The sequence below is a fragment of the Cherax quadricarinatus genome, chromosome 9 (assembly GCF_038502225.1).
Source record: "Cherax quadricarinatus isolate ZL_2023a chromosome 9, ASM3850222v1, whole genome shotgun sequence".
Taxonomy (NCBI): Eukaryota; Metazoa; Arthropoda; class Malacostraca; order Decapoda; family Parastacidae; genus Cherax; species Cherax quadricarinatus.
Window position 1 is genome coordinate 42,241,523 of NC_091300.1, and position 22,727 is coordinate 42,264,249.

Below are 22,727 nucleotides of genomic sequence, written 5' to 3' on the forward strand. Positions count from 1 at the left end.
TGCCATAACAGTGACGTCAATAACACTGCCATCACAGTGATCTCAGTAACGCTGCCATCACAGTGATCTCAGTAACGCAGACATCACAGTGACGTCAATAACACTGCCATAACAGTGACGTCAATAACACTGCCATCACAGCGATGTCACTGTCATGCAGGGTTCTGCATAACATTGTAATGTATATACAGTAGAGAAGTGTGCCGTAACAATATGAATGTTATAATTGTAAAGCATAATTTTATAATTCATAATGTGCATTTGGGGGTACTGTAAAGTACTTAAATGATAATTATAAGGAAATCCTGCCTGGGATTTATTTTCCAATTGTGTTTTGGTTAGCGGATAAGCGTGGCTTGGGTAGTCACGTGTGGTCAGCATGGCTCGGAGGCTGGCGTGGGAGATGAGATAAGATAAGATTTCGTTCGGATTTTTAACCCCGGAGGTTTAACCACCCAGGATAACCCAAGAAAGTCAGTGCGTCATCTAGGACTGTCTAACTTATTTCCATTGGGGTCCTTAATCTTGTCCCCCAGGATGCGACCCACACCAGTCGACTAACACCCAGGTACCTATTTGTTGCTAGGTAAACAGGACAACAGGTGTAAGGAAACGTGTCGAAATGTTTCCACCCGCCGGGAATCGAACCCGGGCCCTCCGTGTGTGAAGCGGGAGCTTTAGCCACCAGGCCACCGGGCCATCTGAGTGTTTATGGTTTGCTGGACCTCCAGCCGTCTGTTCTTTTTTGTGTACCATTATTTGGGAGTTTAGGATAGGAGATATATGAAGGTGTTTTCTAGAGTGTGTATATAGTGTTGTGACGAATAAATATATATTTTCCTAACTAGGAATTTTGCCTAACCCTCTGTTAACCAACCCATTGAAGTAACAAATGCTGGTTTAGCGCTTTCTGTTTTGACTGGGTGGCCTATTTATGCCTGAGATGTGTGTAACTTTTACCTGTGCCCTTAGACAAGGCTCGAGACTCCAGGTATACCACATTTCTGCGTAACATAGGGGCGTGTATATGGAAATATAAAATTTTGTGGTAATTCAAGTTTACAACCTGCAAAGTCAATAATCATCCTTTACTGGGATGGTTACCTGGAGGTTATTCCGGGGATCAACGCCCCCCCCCCCGCGGCCCGGTCCATGACCAGGCCTCCCGATGGATCAGGGCCTGATCAACTAGGCTGTTACTGCTGGCCGCACGCAGTCCAACGTACGAGCCACAGCCCGGCTGATCCGGCACTGACTTTAGGTATCTGTCCAGCTCTCTCTTGAAGGCAGCCAGGGGTTTATTGGCAATTCCCCTAATGATTGATGGGAGGCTGTTGAACAGTCTTGGGCCCTGGACACTTATGGTGTTTTCCCTTAGTGTACCAATGGCGCCCCTACTTTTAATTGGAGTATTTTGCATCGCCTACCCAGTCTTTTACTTTCGTAGGGAGTGATTTCTGTGTGCAGATTTGAGACCATTCCTTCCAGGATTTTCCAAGTGTAGATTATGATATATCTCTCCCTCCTGCGTTCCAACGAGTACAAATCAAGTGCTTCCAAGCGTTCCCAGTAGTTAAGGTGCTTGACAGAACTTATACGTGCAGTAAAGGATCTCTGTACACTCTAGATCTGCGATTTCACCTGCTTCGAATGGAGATGTTAATGTACAGCAGTATTCCAGCCTAGAGAGAACAAGTGATTTGAAAAGGATCATCATTGGCTTGGCATCTCTCATTATCCATCCTATCATTTTCTTTGCACGTGCGATCGTGGCACTGTTGTGATCCTTGAAAGTGAGATCCTCAGACATTACTACTCCCAGGTCCCTTACATTATTTTCCCGCTCTATTGTATGGTAAGAATCTGTAGTATACTCTGTTCTAGTTATTATCTCCTCCAGTTTTCCATAACGGAGTAGTTGGAATTTGTCCTCATTGAACATCATATTGTTTACCGTTGCCCACTGGAAAACTTTCTTTATATCTTCTTGGAGGTTAACCGCGTATTCAGCAAGTGACAGCCTCATGCAGATCCTAGTATCATCCGAAAAGTATGATACGGTGCTGTGATGTATATCTCTGTGTATGTCTGATATGAGGATGGGGGTGAGTACTGTGCCTTGTGGAACAGAGCTCTTCCCTATGGCAGCCTCCGATTTAACTCTGTTGACCACTACTCTTTGTGTTCGATTTGTTAGGTAGTTGAAGATACATCTCCCCTCTTTCCCAGTTATTCTTTAGCATGTATTTTATGGGCTATTACGCCATGATCGCATTTGTCAAATGCTTTTGCAAAGTCTGTGTATATTACATCTGCATTCTGATTTTCTTCCAGTGCATCCAAGGCCATTTCATAGTGATCCAGTAGGTGTGAGAGGCAGGAGCGACCTGCCCTGAACCCATGTTGCCCTGGATTGTGCAGATTTTGGGAATCCAGGTGATTTGCAATCCTGCTTCTTAGCACTCTTTCAAAGATTTTTATGATGTGGGACGTCAGAGCTATTGGTCTATAGTTCTTAGCTAATGCTTTGCTGCCACCTTTATGGAGTGGTGCTATATCCGTTGTTTTAAGTGACTGTGGAATTTCACCCATGTCCAAGCTCCTCGTCCATAGTGTACTTAGGGCACGCGAGAGGGGTTTCTTGCAGTTCTTAATGAAAACAGAGTTCCACGAGTCTGGGCCCGGGGCTGAGTGCATGGGCATGTTGTCAATGGCTTTTTCGAAATCTATCGGAGTTAGGGTAATGTCGGAAATCTGGCATACATTTATGGAGTTTTGAGGCTCATTCATGAAGAAATCATTTGGGTCGTCGATCCTCAGACTGATTAGTGGTTCACTAAACACAGAGTAGTACTGGGATTTCATTATTCACTATAACACTCACATTAAAATGATAATTTACCTTTGTGTGCAATCCTGCTGGTGTTTAGGGTGTTATTACTAATACTCTGTGAATATTTTACCTTTGTGTACAATATTGTTGGTTTTTAGGATGTTATTACTAATACTCTGTGAATAATTTACCTTTGTGTGAAATATTGCTGGTTTTTAGGATGTTATTACTAATACTCTGTGAATAATTTACCTTTGTGTGCGATATTGCTGGTTTTTAGGGTGTTATTACTAATACTCTGTGAATATTTTACCTTTGTGTGCAATATTGTTGGTTTTTAGGGTGTTATTACTAATACTCTGTGAATAATTTACCTTTGTGTGCAATATTGCTGGTTTTTAGGGTGTCATTCATACCTGATATTTTGTGCATTATTTACCTTTGCAGATGCACTCTTACTGATTTTTAGGGTGTTATGAATGCCTAATTTTCTGTGAATAATTTTCCTTTGCAGGTGCAATAGCTCCATTTTTCTGCCAGGGTTTTCTTTTTGTGTGCAATCCTGTTTAATTTTAGGGAGTCACATAACACTAACTCCTTGTGAATGTACTACTTCAGTGTATGTACCTTGCTGTGTGCTTTATTATTTTATATCAATAAGTTCTGTGGCTGATAGCAAGGTTTGGTACTATTGTTTCCCAAAATGGCTGACACTGACTCTTCCGATTCTGGGGATGATGTGGGTTATGGAGGAAACCTTGAGTCAAGTCCCAGTGCTAAGAACCTGGAGAGGCAAATAGATCTTACGAAGTTGAAATTATCACTAGTTGCGGAAGAAAAAGACCGGTTAAGGATCGAATGTGCAAAGACAGACAGGCAACTATCACGGGCCAACAGACAGGCTACTATCACAGACGAGCAGACAAGCTACCATCACGGACCAACAGAGAGGCTACCATTACAGATCAACAGACAGGCTACCATCAAGGACTAATAGATGGACTTCCATCACGGACCAACAGAGGCGCTACCACCACGGACCAACAGACAGACCATCACGGACTAACAGATAGGCTACCATCACGGACCAAAGTGAGTAGCAAAGAAATTATGCACGTTTTGTGGACTGAGGTATGACTGCAAAGGTGGGGTCAACAATGCTGGGGTTAACAATGCTGGGGTCAACAATGCTGGGGTCAACAATGCTGGGGTCAACAATGTTGGGGTCAACAATGTTGGGGTTAACAATGCTGGGGTCAATTCTGGAGTCAACAATGCTGGGGTCAACAACGCTGGATTAAACAGCGCTGGGTAAAGGCAGTCTCAACAGTCAACACATCACATTGACACTACAGGGCTTTACTTTCCTGCTACTGTGCCCCCATTGCTCTTCACTTCCCTCCATTTCTTCTTCGTCCCTCCCTCTTTCCTCCCCTCTCGATCCCTACACAGTACTGCAGTCTTTGCCAACACTCCGAACAGTCTACATTCTCTTATCAACACAATGAGAGTATTATGTATAGTTTTATCAGATACACAGGTAAGACTCGAAATATGTCCAAATGTCAACACTAAAAATCTGCCAATCTTCATCATTAATCATGAATGTTACAGTTTTTCGAACAACTTACGTTTTTTGGGAATAATGCTGAGTGGTGATATTGTGAGCAAACTAGACCGCAATTTGGAGAGAGAATGTTGATCACCTTGTTCTTCACTTAATACAATGTTCTAGGATGAAAAAGCTTAAAATTATATTGGTGGAATTACCGACAGTGTGTTAGGTAAAATAATAATACGCCACTTTCGTATTGGTTTGACAATACGGGAGCTCCTGGAGAGCGGAACCTTGCTGTTTTAAGGTGTCAAATTACTTACACGTGTGCCCTTTTACCTTAGAGGCTTAAAATAATCAAGAACAAAGTCTTTAGGATAATTATTTGTTCTCCGACTTGCACTGTAACCATAAACATACTGGGGGAGATGCCTACTGTAAATGAAAGTAGTGGTTAAACACAACATTCTGTGAAAGGATCATGAAGGACCCGAGGTGACTAACATGACTCAGGATTGTATTGTTTCCTGACCAAAACATCACACACAGTATCAAAAACCTATCAGCTCAATGCCTACACCGGTTAATATCAAACTTAATCATATAACACCCATAACAGCCTTCCGCCTCTTGTAGTTTTTTTTTATGCCACCGCCTTCACAAAAATTCAGGGAGACTGGCAGAAATAGGAGAAGAAATTAAGCTATGAAATACTGGTATGTTCTTTGTAGGTGAATCATGGTAGCATTTTTTTTTTTTTTTTGGCTTCCACAATGTTTTTGTTGTTGCTTCTTGACAAAGACAACATTTTGACCACAATGTGCTACTTCTGCTTATACTAGGAGGCCTGGTCACAGACCGGGCCGCCGGGGCGTTGACCCCCGAAACTCTCTCCAGGTAAACTCTCCAGGTAAACTACCTAGTTTCATTATACATTGGTGCTCCTCAAGCCTACGCTGCTAGGAACACCAAAGATTGTTTTAGATTTATGTGCTGTATCACGCTGTACATTTATCTGCAGATATTTTCAACAAATCTGCCTTAATATGACGGTAGTAGTTTCTTTATTTTATAATGTTAGTTTGAAATTTGCTTCAATATACCGGAAAAAAGTATTTTTGTCTTTAGGCCTGTTATATGAAAAAAAATTCTCATCGTACTGAAATTTGGTATTAGATGACTCAGGAAATCGTAATGAGACGACTGCAAACAAACCATACCACTGGCGGGGATAGAACCCGCGATCAGAGAGTCTCGAAACTCCAGACCGTCGCTTTAGCCACTGGACCAGCTAGCCACAATAAGATTCGTCCAACTGGGTATATTTCTACACCATAGGAAGGTTAGCATAGGAACCATTGTGACCACAAATGCAAGTTTTTACAGACGAATCTCCAGCTAGCGTGGCCGTGACGAACTCTACCTCAAGTCCCCTCAAAGCCGTTAACATGACTCACGAAATCGTAATGACACGATTGCATTTGTGGTCACAGTGGTGCCTATGCTAACCTTCCTATGGTGTAGAAATATACCTAGTTGGACGAATCTTATTGTGGCTAGCTGGTCCAGTGGCTAACGCGACGGTCTGGAGTCTCGAGACTCTCTGATCGCGGGTTCTATCCCCGCCCGTGGTATGGTTTGGTATTAGATGCCATTGCATGGATTCTTTTTGTCACAGTACAAAAAACTAAACTGTGATTCAAATAGGAATGAGCTTTACAGTTCCATCTAAAGTGTGGATTCAAACACACTGTATCGTCGCATACTTTGTAAACATATTTTTACATTAAATAAATCACAAATTAATATATACCGTAAATGAACTATACATGCAGTCTCAAGAAAGTTGCAACAAAAGTTTTAAAATTAAAAGTGAGTTTGTAATACATTACCAGTTAAGAATTCCAATTTTTGGGGTCAGTTCAGTACCTAGTGTAACATGTGATTTAAAGTAATTTCCTGGTAGTCTAGAATCTGAACTTACTGAAAACTATTGCAAAAGGAATACGTTCGATTTAAAGTAACATATACTTTATGTATCCAGACATTGATAAGAGAGCAACACTATACAGGCAATACACTACTCAGTGGTAAAAAAAAATCAGTACATGAATTAGAAAATGATTTTAGTCATACGAAACAGAGAGGCAGCATTGAGCAAGAACAGTTGAGAAAATGGCATTGTTACTCCATAGAAAAGTATTTTTTTCAGTGACTGTATCGAATTACTAAACAACATTTTAATTAAATTCTACATTTTTCTTAATATAGATCCTGAGGTACCATGTTAAAAGTTGCATTTCTGGCAAGAAAGCAAGATTTTCTTTTGCCCAAATATAAGCAGCAAAATCGGAGCTGAAATCCACCTCTATCTTAGTTTTTTTTTATCAAGTATTTTTGGATATGTAACAACTTATAACACAAAATGCCATCGAAGGTTAACTTGGCCTGCCTCTACATTACTTAAATTTGTTAACGCGAGTCGACCATCTTGAATTTGTTGGCTATTTTTCAAAGTTTTCAGTGACCGACATCATTTTCTTCACCAGATTTATCGCTGACATCGGGATTTGAACAATCAGTTATCTTATTAAATTATCTTGTAGTTCCTGACCTGTATCAAGTGCGCAGAGACGGAACATACGATGTAACCTGAGAACAGGTGCACACTCACACTGCCAGGTGCACACACACACACTGCCAGATGCACACTCACACGCACTGCCAGGTGCACACTCACACTGCCAGGTGCACACTCACACTGCCAGGTGCACACTCACACACTGCCAGGTGAACACTCACACACTGCCAGGTGCACACTCACACTGCCAGATGCACACTCACACACTGCCAGGTGCACACTCACACACTGCCAGGTGCACAATCACACACTGCCAGGTGCACACTCACACACTGCCAAGTGCACACTCACACACTGCCAGGTGCGCACACTCACACTGCCAGCTGCACACTCACACTGCCAGGTGCGCACTCACACACTGCCAGGTGCACACTCACACACTGCCAGGTGCACACTCACACACTGCCAAGTGCACACACACACACTGCCAGGTGCGCACACTCACACTGCCAGCTGCACACTCACACTGCCAGCTGCACACTCACACTGCCAGGTGCGCACTCACACTGCCAGCTGCACACTCACACTGCCAGCTGCACACTCACACTGCCAGCTGCACACTCACACTGCCAGGTGCGCACCATGAATACACTAATGGCTCAGACTATTAATTACAGATGGAACTCTAGTACCCTACACAACACACAAAGATGAGCAGAGGATATTAGCATTAAGCTGAATCAATGGCTGAATCCAAAACATAGAAATGACTGCAACATATGTGATCTGGGATTTCAAGCTTCATACCCTTGTATGTCGTCTTATTTACAAAGGAGAACAATCACAATAAACATAAATAATTGCCTAAATTATGCTCAGAACAAAGGGTTTCGCATTATACTTATCTGGATAATTTCCTGACAATCTCCGCTGTATCGTAAGATTCACGTTTGATTTGTATTCAAATCCAGTTTTAATTTCTTCATTTTTTTTTTCATAGAGAAGTATCCGAAATTTGTTCTTGAATATCATATTGTTGTCAGTGACTTGCTGGAAGGCTTGGTTTCTGCTTGGAAAATATATCTAGTTTCTGTTTCCACTTCTTACCTATGATATCGAGTAGGGTAGCAGCACAATGATTATTAGTTCAAGTTTTTTTTTTTTTTTTTGCTGAAGGTTAGGTTAAGATGCGCTAGTAAACGCGAAAATTGTCTCCTGAAGAAATCTCTAAGTTTCCCTGCCAACAGCTCGCTCGCTCCCTCATCCCAATCGCTTTCTCAAATGCAATGTAAGTCACAAAATGTGAGTGCTCTCACAAGGCAACTCGTACAAACGAGGGAAGCCGCACAGCAACTTTCACACCGCTTGTGTTTCCGGTTTTATTGAATAACAAATTATTCACAGTCTCAAGATTTAAATAGTGGATGCAGAACTCAGGGCTCGAACTGTAAAAAAAAAAAAATAATAAAAAGTCAGATTAATTTGTGGTGTCATGAAACTCAGCCAGAGAATCTTCCAAAGTTTCCAATTTTCAAAGAATCCACCGGTTAAAATCGTTCACACATTTCCACATCCCATTACACCTTCCGCACTCCCACACACACATGTACACCCACTACAAACATACAGACAAGAGCTGAGACTCGAGCCCTTCAACCACATGTAGACATGACTTACGCTAACGCCCTATCAGTCCACCATACAGGGAGGAGGAATGAAGGGTAAGAGCAGTTGGGAGCAGGGATAGCAGTAAGGGTGGGGGGAGATTTTGGAGAGGGGGATAGGTCCCATGCAGAGGCACGACCTTGGCACCAAGAGTTACAGGAAAAAATAAGGGAGACAATGGTCATGTATAAACGGGACCCAGAGACACAGAGGGAAAGGCAATGGGAGGAAGAGAGGGAAAAGTCAGTGTTTATTCATGGGCTTCAGGAGATTGAAAGACGGCAGGAAGAAAAACAGGAGATTGAAAACATTATCAAAGAAATAGGCGAGGACATTATTACCGAGATAGTAAATTTTCTGAGAATAGGGGGGTACGTGAAGGGGAGAAATCGGCTGGTCAAACTGATTTTCAAGACGGAAATGGCTGAAGGAATCGTTAGCATACAAGAGGGTGTTCCTAGGCCGAGAGAGAACAAGAACAGAACAACAGTAACTGAGGAAGAGGACACAGAAGCGAAAGGAGCTAGGAAGAAAGAAAAGGACAGAGTCAGCAGAGAACAACCAAAGCAGGGCAGAGCAACAAGTGCAAGCACACACACAACTGCCCCCAGAACCCCACAACCAAACATGCTATCCCAACACAAACCACAATCCACAGTTACAGCCCCCACTCCACGCTACACTGTAAAATCCCACAGCACACAACCAGGTCCCCCACCCTCACAGACCCCCCAGAATATGGTACTGAAGAGGAAACTGAAGGTATGGTACACCAACACTGATGGAATAACTAATAAGTGGAAGGAGTGGCACAAAAAGTCAAAGATGCATCACCGGACGTTGTAGCCCTCACAGAAACCAAGCTCATGGGAATGATAACAGATGCCACCTTTCCAACGGGATAACTGGAGAGAGGAGACAGAGGAGAAGCAAGATACTACATAATAGGAATACTTCAGTCTGGAGGTCCCTAAGTGGTAATTGCAGTGATGTATAACCCACCCCAGAGCAGCAGGAGGCCAAGGCAAGAGTATGATGAGAATAACAGAGCGATGGTTGACACACTGGTCGAAGTGGCCAGGACACATGTGAGCAGGGTAAAGCTGATGATTATGGGTGACTTCAGTAACAAGGAAATCTACTGGGAGAATCTGGAGCCACATGTGGGCCCAGACACATGGAGGGGTAAGATGATAGAAGTGGTACTGGAAAACCTCATGTACCAGCACGTAAGGGACACTACCAAAAAGAGAGAAGTGGATGAACCAGCAAGACTGGACATAGTATTCACCTTGAGTGGTGCAGAAATTGGCGACATCACATATGAAAGACCCCTCGGGGCCAGTGATCACGTGGTTCTGAGCTTCGAATGCATAGAGCTACAAGTGGAGAGGGAAGCAGGAAGGGCAGGACTAATGAAGTCAAACTACCAAGAGGGGACTACGCAGGCATGAAGAATTTCCTGCATGGCGTTCAGTGGCACAGCGAACTGGCAGGGAAGTCAGTAAACGAGATGATGGAATATGTGACAATATGCAAGGAAGCTGAGGACAAGTTTGTACCCAAGGGTAACAGAAATAACGAGAAAGCCAGGATGAACCCTTGGTTCACCCAAAGGTATAGAGAGGCTAAACCCAAGTGTGCTAGAGAATGAAAGAAGTATAGAAGGCAAAGGACCCAGGAGAATAAGGAGAGCAGTCGTAGAGCTAGAAATGAATATGCACAGGTAAGAAGGGAGGCCCAATGACAATATGAAAATGATATAGCAGCGATAGCCAAATTTGACCCGAAGCTGTTGTACAGCCACATCAGGAGGAAAACAACAGTCAAGGACCAGTTAATCAGGCTGAGGAAGGAAGGAGGGGAGATCCCAAGAAACTACCATGAGATTCAAAGAAGAGTTCACAAAGGAGACAGAAGGGACTCCAGAAAGACAGAGAGGTGGGGTACACCATAAATGAGCTAGATATCTCAAAGGCGATGGGGCCGGATAACGTCTCTCCATGGACTCTCAGAGAGGGAGCAGAGGCACTATCTGTACCACTAACATCAATCTTCAACACGTCTATCGAAACAGGGCGATTACCTGAGGTAAGGAAGACAGCAAATGTAGTCCCAGTTTTTAAAAAAGAAGGCAGACACGAAACATTAAACTACAAACCAGTGTCACTGATATGTATAGTATGCAAAGTCATGGAGAAGACTGTCAGAAGAGTGGTGGAGCACCTAGAAAAGAATTAGTTTATCAACGACAGCCAACACGGTTTCAGAGACGGGAAATCCTGTATCACAAGCCTATTGGAGTTCTTGAGTTCCACTTAAGAGATTAGTGCAAAAGCTGGAGGATCAGACAGGAATAACAGGGAAGGAACTGCAATGGATCAGAGAATACCTGTTAGGAAGACAACAGCGAGTCATGGTACGTAGTGCGGTGTCAGAGTGGGCGCCTGTGACGAGCGAGGTTCCACAGGGGTCGTCCCAGGACCGGTGCTGTTTCTGGTATTTGTGAACAACATGACGGAAGGAACAGACTCAGAAGTGTCCTTGTTTGCAGACGATTTGAAGTTAATGAGAATTCAATCGGATGAGGACCAGGCAGAACTGCAAAGGGACCTGGACAAGCTGCAGGCCTGATCCAGCAACTGGCTCCTGGAGTTCAACCTCACTATGTGCACAATCATGAAGATTGGGGAAGGGCAAACAAGACTGCAGACCGAGTACAGTCTAAGGGGCCAGAGACTACAAACCTCACTCAAGGAAAAGTATCTTGGGATTCCAAGACTAACCCAAAAGGGTTCTTTCAGGTATACAGAAGTAAGAATAGGGACAAGATTAGCCCACTTAAGAGTAACTCTGGTCAGATCACTGACAGTGATAAGGATATATGTGAAATTCTCAATACCTACTTCCTCTCAGTTTTCACCCAGGAAAATACTAGCGATATTCCTGAAATAATAGATTATGTAGAACAGGACGATAGTAAACTATGCACGATTGCAGTAACTAGTGACATGGTCCTCAGACCAATAGAGAAACTAAAACCTAACAAATCCCCAGGCCCTGATGAACTGTTTGCAAAGGTGTTAAAGGAATGTAAAGAGGAACTTAGCATACCTTTGGATAATCTTTTTAACATATCACTACAAGCAGGCATAGTGTCTGTTAAGTGGAAAATGGCAAATGTAATACCTATTTACAAGGCAGGTGACAGATCCTTGGCTTCGAACTATAGACCAAAAACCCTTACCTCCATAGTGGGAAAATTTATGGAATCAATATTTGCCGAAGCAATTCGTAGCCATCTTGATAGGCACAGATTGATTAATGAATCTCAACACGGTTTTACAAAGGGGCGTTCATGTCTTACGAATTTACTAACTTGTATCACCAAGGTGTTTAAGGAGGTAGATCATGGTAATGAATATGATATTGTGTTTATGGACTTCAGGCTATTGAGGAAACTTAAGGCCCACGGAATAGGAGAAATTTTTTCCTGGGTAGAGGCATGGCTGACAAATAGGCAGCAGTGTTTGCATAAATGGGGAGAAATCAGAATGGGGGCACGTCACAAGCAGTGTTCCTCAGGGGTCAGTGTTGGGCCCGTTGTTCACAATTTACATAAACGACATAGATGAGGGAATAAATAGCGACATAAACAAATTTGCTGATGACACCAAAATAGGCCGTCCAATTCATTCTAATGAGGACACTAGAGCACTCCAGGATGATTTGAATAGACTGATGCAATGTTCGGAGAAGTGGCAGATGCAGTTTAATATTGACAAATGCAAAGTTCTAAATGTTGGACAGGTAAATAACCATGCCATATATAAACTAAATAATGTAGATCTTAATATTACTGATTGCGAAAAGGATTTAGGAGTTCTGGTTAGCAATAATCTAAAACCAAGACACCAGTGCATTAGCGTTCGCAATAAAGCTAACAGAATTCTTGGCTTCATATCTAGAAGTATAAATAATAGAAGTCCTCAGGTTGTTCTTCAACTCTATATAACCTTGGTTAGGCCTCATTTAGACTATGCTGCTCAGTTCTGGTCACCGTATTACAGAATGGATAACAAAGATGACAAAGATGATCCCATGTATCAGAAATCTTCCCTATGAGGATAGACTGAGGGCCCTGAATCTGCACTCTCTCGAATGGCGTAGAATTAGGGGGGATATGATCGAGGTGTATAAATGGAAAACAGGAATAAATAAAGGGGATGTAAATAGCGTGCTGAAAATTTCCAGCCAAGACAGGACTCGTAGCAATGGATTCAAGTTGGAAAAATTCTGATTCAGGAAGGATATAGGAAAGCACTGGTTTGGTAATTGAGTTGTGGATGAGTGGAACAAACTCCCGAGTACAGTTGTGTAGTTTTAAAAATAGGTTAGATAAATACATGAGTGGGTGTGGGTGGGTGTGAGTTGGAACTGACTAGCTTGTGCTGCTGGGTCTGGTGCCGTGCTCCTTCCTTGAGTGGAGGCGACCAGACTGGGTGGGTCATTGGGCAAATCCGGGGAAGGGGACATGGACCTGTTCCGCGTGGGTCAGTAGGCCTGTTGCAGTGTTCCTTATGTTATGTTATGTGAGTATAACACCGGGCACATCTCCTGAGGCGCATATCAACCAAATAACTACTGCAGTATATGGGCGCCTAGCAAACCTAAGTACAGCATTCAACATCTTAATAAGAAATCTTTAGGATATTGTACACCGTGGACGTTAGGCCTATATTTTAGTATGCAGCACCAGTTTGGAACCCACACCTAGCTAAGCACGTAAGGAAACTAGAGAAAGTGGAAAGGTTTGCAACAAGACTAGTCCCGGAGCTAAGGGGCATGTCCTACGAGGAGAGGTTAAAGGAAATCGACCTGACGACACTGGAGGACAGGAGATAGGGGGGGATATAATAACGACATATAAAATACTGAAAGGAATCGACAAGGTGGACAGAGACAGGACGTTCCAGAGATGGGACACAGCAACAAGGGGTCACAGTTGGAAGTTGAAGACTCAGATGAATCTCAGGGATGTTAGAAAGTATTTCTTCAGTCATAGAGTTATGTGATGTAGTGGAGGCAGGATCCATACATAGCTTTAAGAAGAGGTATGATAAAGCTCTCGGAGCAGGAAGAGTGACCTAGTAGCTACCAGTGAAGAGGCGGGGCCAGGATCTAGGAATCGACCCCTGCAAATACAACTAGGTGAGTACATGTTGGCGAGCTTGCGCGCGCACGCCCTCCAGGACCTGTGAATTGACCCCTGTAACCACAATTAGGTGAGTACACACACACACATCCACACACACACATTTCCAACCCATCAGCCAAATACTAAACGACACACTCGCAGCTTTTCGCAATTATATTTCCGACCCCAAATAAATATTTTTGTAACACGGTGGCTGGAGAGAAGAACCAGTCTCTGGGAAAGTTCCTGGACTCGAGGAACACAGAAATGTCATCGTTGGCACCACGTGGGTCCTTGTGACCCTACCTCTCTATTACTTTCCTATCTTCCTCCTTTCTCTTCCCCCTCTTTCCTCTCTATTTCTTTTCAATGACACCCAGCTAGTTCGCTTCTTTTGTGTCTCATTTCTTAGTTTTTTCTTCATTCTCCTCCTCCCTATGAGTCTCGTTACTTTCCTATCTTTCAGCTTCTTTGTCTACACCTTCCATTCTCAATCTTCATTCCTGCCTTTCCTATTATTATTCCTTCCTCATCATTCTTCTTTACCTTTTTTCTCTCTTTCCTTCCACCCTCTTCAGCTCCACTTTCTCATCTTCATTCCCATCTGCCTCAGTTCTCACCGCCAAAATTAGACACTACATAAGCATGACTACAATCATCGTAAGAGATGAGGCAACACAGCACCGCATCTGAAGTGGAAAAAAATTGGCTTTTGTGCATAGATTCGGAGTAAAGTGTTTTGGCTATTGTGATAATGTTAATACGAGAACATAAAAACATATTTGACAAAAGTAAACTATAAAATAAGGAAAGACCCTTTCGGATTTGTCATTATTGACAACTCTACAGGCATTCAACCGTAATGAAATACTACACTCGTATGAGCGATACTGTTAGAGTGAAACGTTGTCTCAGTGACGTCTTGTTCTGTTACACGTGTCTTTTTGTCTTTATGACCGCAAATGAAGCTAAATGTATTTCGGTCGCTGCGCGATCCGAGAAAAGTATTCCCGTATTGTATAAACCCTTGAAGATTCTCTGGACGCGACTGGAACGGTACAGATTTATAAGTAACCAGAAGAACATTCACAAGTCATCACATGGAAATTAATACTCAAATTTCTTCAATCAAATTGGAAAAATCACGATATACACAGACCTAATCTAATTCTAATCTTTGAGAGGGACGAAAGAGACGAATATCCTAAAATACACAGGCACATTAAGCTTGAAGCCGCTCGGATGCTGCACTATCAAGTTATCAGCATGGAAGGGTTGAAGCTAATCAGACATGACACTCAGAAATTATCCCATGGAAAACAATATTTCAGTTTTTTCAGTTTCATACAAAAAAAATGGAACCTGCACAGGTTAAAATCAATATAAACTTTCTATAAGAAAGTAAATTTTTGTAAGCTTTGCGTGGATAATAAAATTTTTTATCAATGGTCTTGAGGGCTCACAGATGTTACAGGAACATATAAGAACATTAAGTTGATTTAAGCTAAGCAATTAAAGTTTAAAACTGTGATTTATTTCTGATCAGAAGATACATCATCCAATTAGTTCACAGAAACCAGTTTGAGTAATAAAACTGACACATGATAACTTACACAACCTGATATCAATACATTGTTTCCTTAGAGGAAAACACAACGGCACTAAAAGTCTAAAGCTGACTAAAAAAATGTATTTTCCAGCTATTGCGAAGAATCCAACAAAATTTGTGCCCACACAGCCTAAACCTGCTATGCATTCTCACGATGCATTTATCATCGAACATTTCAAACTCTGTACACAATCTTGAGTATTTTTTTTTACATTTTGGATTAAAATGGCCAAAAATTTAACAAATTGGCACCCACACAGTCCAAAATTCAAATAAAAATACTTCCTATTATGTTACACCAGCTTTTAAAGTTTGAAATTGATCAGAAAAGGCATTCTCAATCTATTACAGGTGAAGTAATTTGCTTAATACAATTAGCAAACTGAAATTTATATATCTCATAGCGAGTGACAAGCTGTGTTTATAAAGGCCATCAATGGCTAAAATTTGAAGCCTATCAGAAAAGGCATTCTTCAGATAATGATCTAAATCCAACGATTGCAAATTTTCTTACTAAAAATTCTGATTTTCACCAATTCGGAGTAAACTAATAAAGTATCACCCTTCATGTAGACTGAATCGTTAATAACGTTTCGAAGTCAGTCAGAAGAAGCATGCCTTAGTTATTCATTAAAAAATAAAATCACTAGTTATTTAAAGCAATTGTCTGGTGAGACTGATGTCTCCGAGTGGCAGGGTGAGCCTCGTGGCAGGGTGAGCCTCGTGGCAGGGTGAGCCTCGTGGCAGGGTGAGCCTCGTGGCAGGGCGAGCCTCGTGGCAGGGTGAGCCTCGTGGCAGGGTGAGCCTCGTGGCAGGGTGAGCCTCGTGGCAGGGTGAGCCTCGTGGCAGGGTGAGCCTCGTGGCAGGGTGAGCCTCGTGGCAGGGTGAGCCTCGTGGCAGGGTGAGCCTCGTGGCAGGGTGAGCCTCGTGGCAGGGTGAGCCTCGTGGCAGGGTGAGCCTCGTGGCAAGGTGAGCCTCGTGGCAGGGTGAGCCTCGTAGCAGGGTGAGCCTCGTGGCAGGGTGAGCCTCGTGGCAGGGTGAGCCTCGTGGCAGGGTGAGCCTCGTGGCAGGGTGAGCCTCGTGGCAGGGTGAGCCTCGTGGCAGGGTGAGCCTCGTGGCAGGGTGAGCCTCGTGGCAGGGTGAGCCTCGTGGCAGGGTGAGCCTCGTGGCAGGGTGAGCCTCGTGGCAAGGTGAGCCTCGTGGCAGGGTGAGCCTCGTGGCAGGGTGAGCCTCGTGGCAGGGTGAGCCTCGTGGCAGGGTGAGCCTCGTGGCAGGGTGAGCCTCGTGGCAGGGTGAGCCTCGTGGCAGGGCGAGCCTCGTGGCAGGGTGAGCCTCGTGGCAGGGTGAGCCTCGTGGCAGGGTGAGCCTCGTGGCAGGGTGAGCCTCGTGGCAGGGTGAGCCTCGTGGCAGGGTGAGCCTCGTGGCAGGGTGAGCCTCGTGGCAGGGTGAGCCTCGTGGCAGGGTGAGCCTCGTGGCAGGGTGAGCCTCGTGGCAGGGTGAGCCTCGTGGCAGGGTGAGCCTCGTGGCAAGGTGAGCCTCGTGGCAGGGTGAGCCTCGTGGCAGGGTGAGCCTCGTGGCAGGGTGAGCCTCGTGGCAGGGTGAGCCTCGTGGCAGGGTGAGCCTCGTGGCAGGGTGAGCCTCGTGGCAGGGTGAGCCTCGTGCTCAAGTAACCTCACCAGAGGTGAAAATTTGAGTCGATCAGATAAGTCGTTGTATAGTTAAAAATTTTTTTTTCTCTATTTTATTACATCAACAACTCTGCCATCAAGCATACGAAAATTAATAGGTACTATCCCGGCTGTTAGATGCATCAGTCAGTAAATACTGAAGTCGTTCAGAAGAAGTAAACTGAAAATTATTTAACGGGATTTAACAGGAATAAATTTTTTTACACTATTTTACACATAAAATAGTTACCTCTGAACCTAAACATGTGAATATCGGTCTCCGCAGCCGTCAGTTTCTTGAGTACCTTTTTTTAAGCGTTTGAAACTACACCACTGAGGGTTTCCAAAGTTATTCCGGCCTTAAGAACTGAAAATTTGAAACCGACTGAATAAGGCGTTCTCGAGTTATGAGTGAAATAAAATCGAAAAAATTGGAGAAAGGAAAAAAAATAGTAAAAAATATAGGGATTAATTCGGGAATACCTAATAAATTATACTGCTTGATTGTTTTCGGTTATCCTGAGTTATCTTAAGGCTACCATAACTCTGCTGGGAGTAACTGTGCTCCCTGGTGGAGAGATAATGGTAGGAAATACCCACCCTATGGTAATGACACATAAATGCTGTTAAATGGAATCCTTTATTGGCGTTGTTTTGTCCACAATGGGCGAAACAGTGTCAGTAGATATTCCGTATGGCTGCATTGTATCTTTTTGCTGTTAAGCACCAAATTCCTTAACAAGAAATGCCAACACTGAAGATCAGCCAGACTGCTCCTTCAAGCATTAAATTCTGAACTGTCAAGCAACAGTATGACTGATCTTATCGTACACCTCATACTGGTATTAATATTAGGTTCAAAAATTCCCTTATTAAATTTCCATGTCGGCAGAGTAAAACTCGGCACCACCATGATAAATTAGACACGTGCAGCACTTTACTTCTGAGTTCAAGGTAATGGTTCAGTTCCTCAGCCACAGCCTCAGCCACAGCCTCAGCCACAGCCTCAGCCTCAGCCACAGCCTCAGCCTCAGTCACAGCCTCAGCCTCAGCCACAGCCACAGCCTCAGCCACAGCCTCAGCGACAGCCTCAGCCACAGCCACAGTCTCAGCCACAGCCTCAGCCTCAGCCACAGCCTCAGCCACAGCCACAGCCTCAGCCACAGACTCAGCCATAGCCTCAGCCACAGCCTCAGCCACAGCCACAGCCTCAGCCACAGCTACAGGCACAGCCACAGCCTCAGCCTCAGCCACAGCCTCAGCCACAGCCACAGTCACAGCCTCAGCCACAGCCTCAGCCACAGCCTCAGCCTCAGCCACAGCCTCAGCCACAGCCTCAGCCACAGCCACAGCCTCAGCCACAGCCTCAGCCACAGCATCAGCCACAGCCTCAGCCACAGACTCAGCCATAGCCTCAGCCACAGCCTCAGCCTCAGCCACAGCCTCAGCCTCAGCCACAGCCTCAGCCTCAGCCACAGCCTCAGCCACAGCCACAGCCTCAGCCACAGCCACAGCCTCAGCCACAGCCACAGCCTCAGCCACAGCCACAGCCTCAGCCTCAGCCACAGCCTCAGCCACAGCTTCAGCCACAGCCTCAGCCACAGCCTCAGCCACAGCCACAGCCATAGCCTCAGCCACAGCTTCAGCCACAGCCTCAGCCACAGCCACAGCCTCAGCCTCAGCCACAGCCACAGCTTCAGCCACAGCCTCAGCCACAGCCTCAGCCACAGCCTCAGCCTGGAGGATGAGGAGCTGAACCATTTATCTACACTCGGTACGAGGAGCAGGGAAAACTTACTTCAGATTTTTTCTCTAAATTTTATATGCTGAGAAAAGATCTGTTCCTTTTTCTGGGAATGGTGTTTGCTTCTCGATGTACCACTGGACACCTTTGTTACAAAACAGATTCCCGTTACCGTTTTCCCCATGCCTATAATTATATTATAATTGCAGATGTGGTCATACCTATGGACTGCAACATCTAAGGATAAAGTTGTCACCAGTGGCACGCCATATATTTCGGTTGTTATGTCCTGTCTTCCCTGAATTATATTCACTCACAGACTGAGTGACACTACCCAATAAATTCGCCTCTTGAGGTGTGATCTAAAAATAATCCTAAGTTCCAAAATTTTTAATTTTCCGTGGTCCTCCTCTTTTTGCCTTTTTCTACTCTTCTCCCACCTCTTCCTCATCGTTTCTTACTTCATCTTCCCTCCAGTTACCAATGCCATAATTATTATACTCGTTGTTGAACACTAAATCCGTATACATCTTACAGTCTTTGGAATGAGATTCAGATTTAATTACAAATAGATATACTTTGCCCAGACACAGACAAAATTCTCTGAGCAGCTCTCGGTTATTTTGATTAGTGTCCAACAGGAATAGTGAAAGAATTTTTTTTCTAACACTAAAACTCATCTATTTGACTGTATTACACAACGTCTGGGTTAATGTTGACAACAGGATATTTATGCCTCTCACAAGCGCCTGATGTTGCTGGACGTATCGTCATGCTCAGCTGTAGATATGAAATATTTCCTCCCATATACTTTTCGAATGAATGTGTATGTAGTACCGTCAGTAATTGTTCCATTCATAAGTGTAGGCAATCCTGTGTGAATTATGATTATGTAGGAATGTGTGTATATGCATAATTGTGTGTTTTTGTGTACTTTTCCAGTTATTAATGTTGGCATTCATACGACTGGGTGTGTGTGTGTGTGTGTGTGTGTGTACTCACCTAGTTGTACTCGCCTAGTTGAGGTTTCAGGGGTCGAGTCCAAGCTCCTGGCCCCGCCTCTTCACTGGTCGCTACTAGGTCACTCTCCCTGAACCGTAAGCTTTATCATACCTCTGCTTAAAGCTATGTATGGATCTTGCCTCCACTACATCGCTTCCCAAACTATTCCTCTTCCCGACTACTCTGTGGCTGAAGAAATACTTCCTAACATCCCTGTGATTCATCTGTGTCTTCAACTTCCAACTGTGTCCCCTTGTTACTGTGTCCCATCTCTGGAACATCCTGTCTTTGTCCACCTTGTCAATTCCTCTTAGTATTTTCTAAGTCGTTATCATGTCCCCCCTATCTCTCCTGTCCTCCAGTGTCGTCAGGTTGATTTCCCTTAATCTCTCCTCGTAGGACATACCTCTTAGCTCTGGAACTAGTCTTGTTGCAAACCTTTGCACTTTCTATAGTTTATTTACGTGCTTGGCTAGGTGTGGGTTCCAAACTGGTGCCGCATACTCCAATATGGGCCTAACGTACACGGTGTACAAGGTCCTGAACGATTCCTCATTAAGATGTCGGAATGCTGTTCTGAGGTTTGCTAGGCGCCCATATGCTGCAGCAGTTATTTGGTTGATGTGCGCTTCAGGAGATGTGCCTGGTGTTATACTCACCCCAAGATCTTTTTCCTTGAGTGAGGTTTGTAGTCTCTGGCCCCCTAGCCTGTACTCCGTCTGCGGTCTTCTTTGCCCTTCCCCAATCTTAATGACTTTGCACTTTGTGGGGTTGAGCTCCAGGAGCCAATTGCTGGACCAGGTCTGCAGCCTGTCCAAATCCCTTTGTAGTTCTGCCTGGTCTTCGATCGAATGAATTTTTCTCATCAACTTCACGTCATCTGCAAACAGGGACACTTCGGAGTTTATTCCTTCCGTCATGTCGTTCACAAATACCAGAAACAGCACTGGTCCTAGGACTGACCCCTGTGGGACCCCGCTGGTCACAGGTGCCCACTCTGACACCTCGCCACGTACCATGACTCGCTGCTGTCTTCCTGACAGGTATTCCCTGATCTATTGTAGTGCCTTCCCTGTTATCCCTGCTTGGTCCTCCAATTTTTGCACTAACCTCTTGTCTGGAACTGTGTCAAACGCCTTCTTGCAGTCCAAGAAAAGGCAATCCACCCACCCCTCTCTCTCTTGTCTTACTGCTGTCACCATGCCATAGAACTCCAGTAGGTTTGTGACACAGGATTTCCCGTCCCTGAAACCATGTTGGCTGCCGTTGATGAGATCATTCCTTTCTAGGTATTCCACCACTTTTCTCCTGATAATCTTCTCCATGACTTTGCATACTATACATGTCAGTGACACTGGTCTGTAGTTTACTGCTTCATGTCTGTCTCCTTTTTTAAAGATTGGGACTACATTTGCTGTCTTCCATGCCTCAGGCAATCTCCCTGTTTCGATAGATGTATTGAATATTGTTGTTAGGGGTACACATAGTGCCTCTGCTCCCTCTCTCAGGACCCATGGAGAGGTGTGTGTGTGTGTGTGTGTGTGTGTGTGTGTGTGTGTGTGTGTGTGTGTGTGTGTGTGTGTGTGTGTGTGTGTGTGTGTGTGTGTGTGTGTGTGCGCGCGCGCGCATGTGTACTCACCTATTTGTGGTTGCAGGGGTCGAATCATAGCTCCTGGCCCCGCCTCTTCACTGATTCCTACTGGGTCCTCTCTCTCCCTGCTCCATAAGCTTTATCAAACCTCTTCTTAAAACTATGTATAGTTCCTGCCTCCACTACGTCACTTTCTAGGCTATTCCACTTCCTGACAACTCTATAACTGAAGAAATACTTCCTAGCATCCCTTTGACTTACAGGAGTCTTCAACTTCCAATTGTGACACCTTGTTTCTGTGTCCCATCTCTGGAACATCCTGTCTTTGTCCACCTTGTCAATTCCTCGCAGTATTTTATATGTCGTTATCATGTCTCCCCTGACCCTCCTGTCCTCCAGTGTCGTCAGGAGTATTTCCCTTAATCTTTCTTTGTAGGATAATTCCCTTAGCTCTGGGACTAGTCTCGTTGCAAACCTTTGCACTTTCTCTAATTTCTTCACGTGCGTGACCTGGTGTGGATTCCAAAACTGGCGTTGTATACTCTAATACAGGCCTGACGTACATGATGTACCGAGTCTTGAACCATTCCTTACTGAGGTATCGGAACGCTATTCCTAGGTTTGCCAGACGCTCATATGCTGCAGCACTTACCTAGTTGATGTGCGCCTCAGGAGATGTACCCGGTATTATACTCACCCCAAGATCTTTTTCCTTGAGTGAGGTCTGGAGTCTATGGCCACCTAGACTATACTTTGTCCGCGGTTTTCTTTGCCCTTTCCCGATCTACATGACTTCGCATTTTCTGGGGTTAAATTCAAGGAGCCAGCTGCTGGACCCGGCTTGTAGCCTGTCCAAGTCTCTTTGTAGTCCTGAGTGATCCTGGACCGATTTAATTCTCCTTATTAACTTCACCTCGTCACATACCACGGCTCATTGTTGCCTCCCTGTCAGATATTCTCTGATCCATTGCACTGCCTTTCCTGTTATGCATGCCTGATTCTCTAGCTTTTGCATTAAGGTCTTGTGAGAAACTGTGTCGAAGGCCTTCTTGCAGTCCAAGAAAATGCAGTCTATCCACCCCTTTCTCTCGTGTCTTACTTCTGTTACCTTGTAATAAAACACCAGTAGGCTTGTGACAGGATTTTTCTTCCCTGAAATCACGCTGGTTGTCGTTTATAAGCTTGTGTCTTTCTAGCCGATCTACCACTCTCCTCCTGATGATCTTCTCCATGACTTTGCATACCATACACGCCAGTGACACAGGTCTGCAGTTTAATGCCTC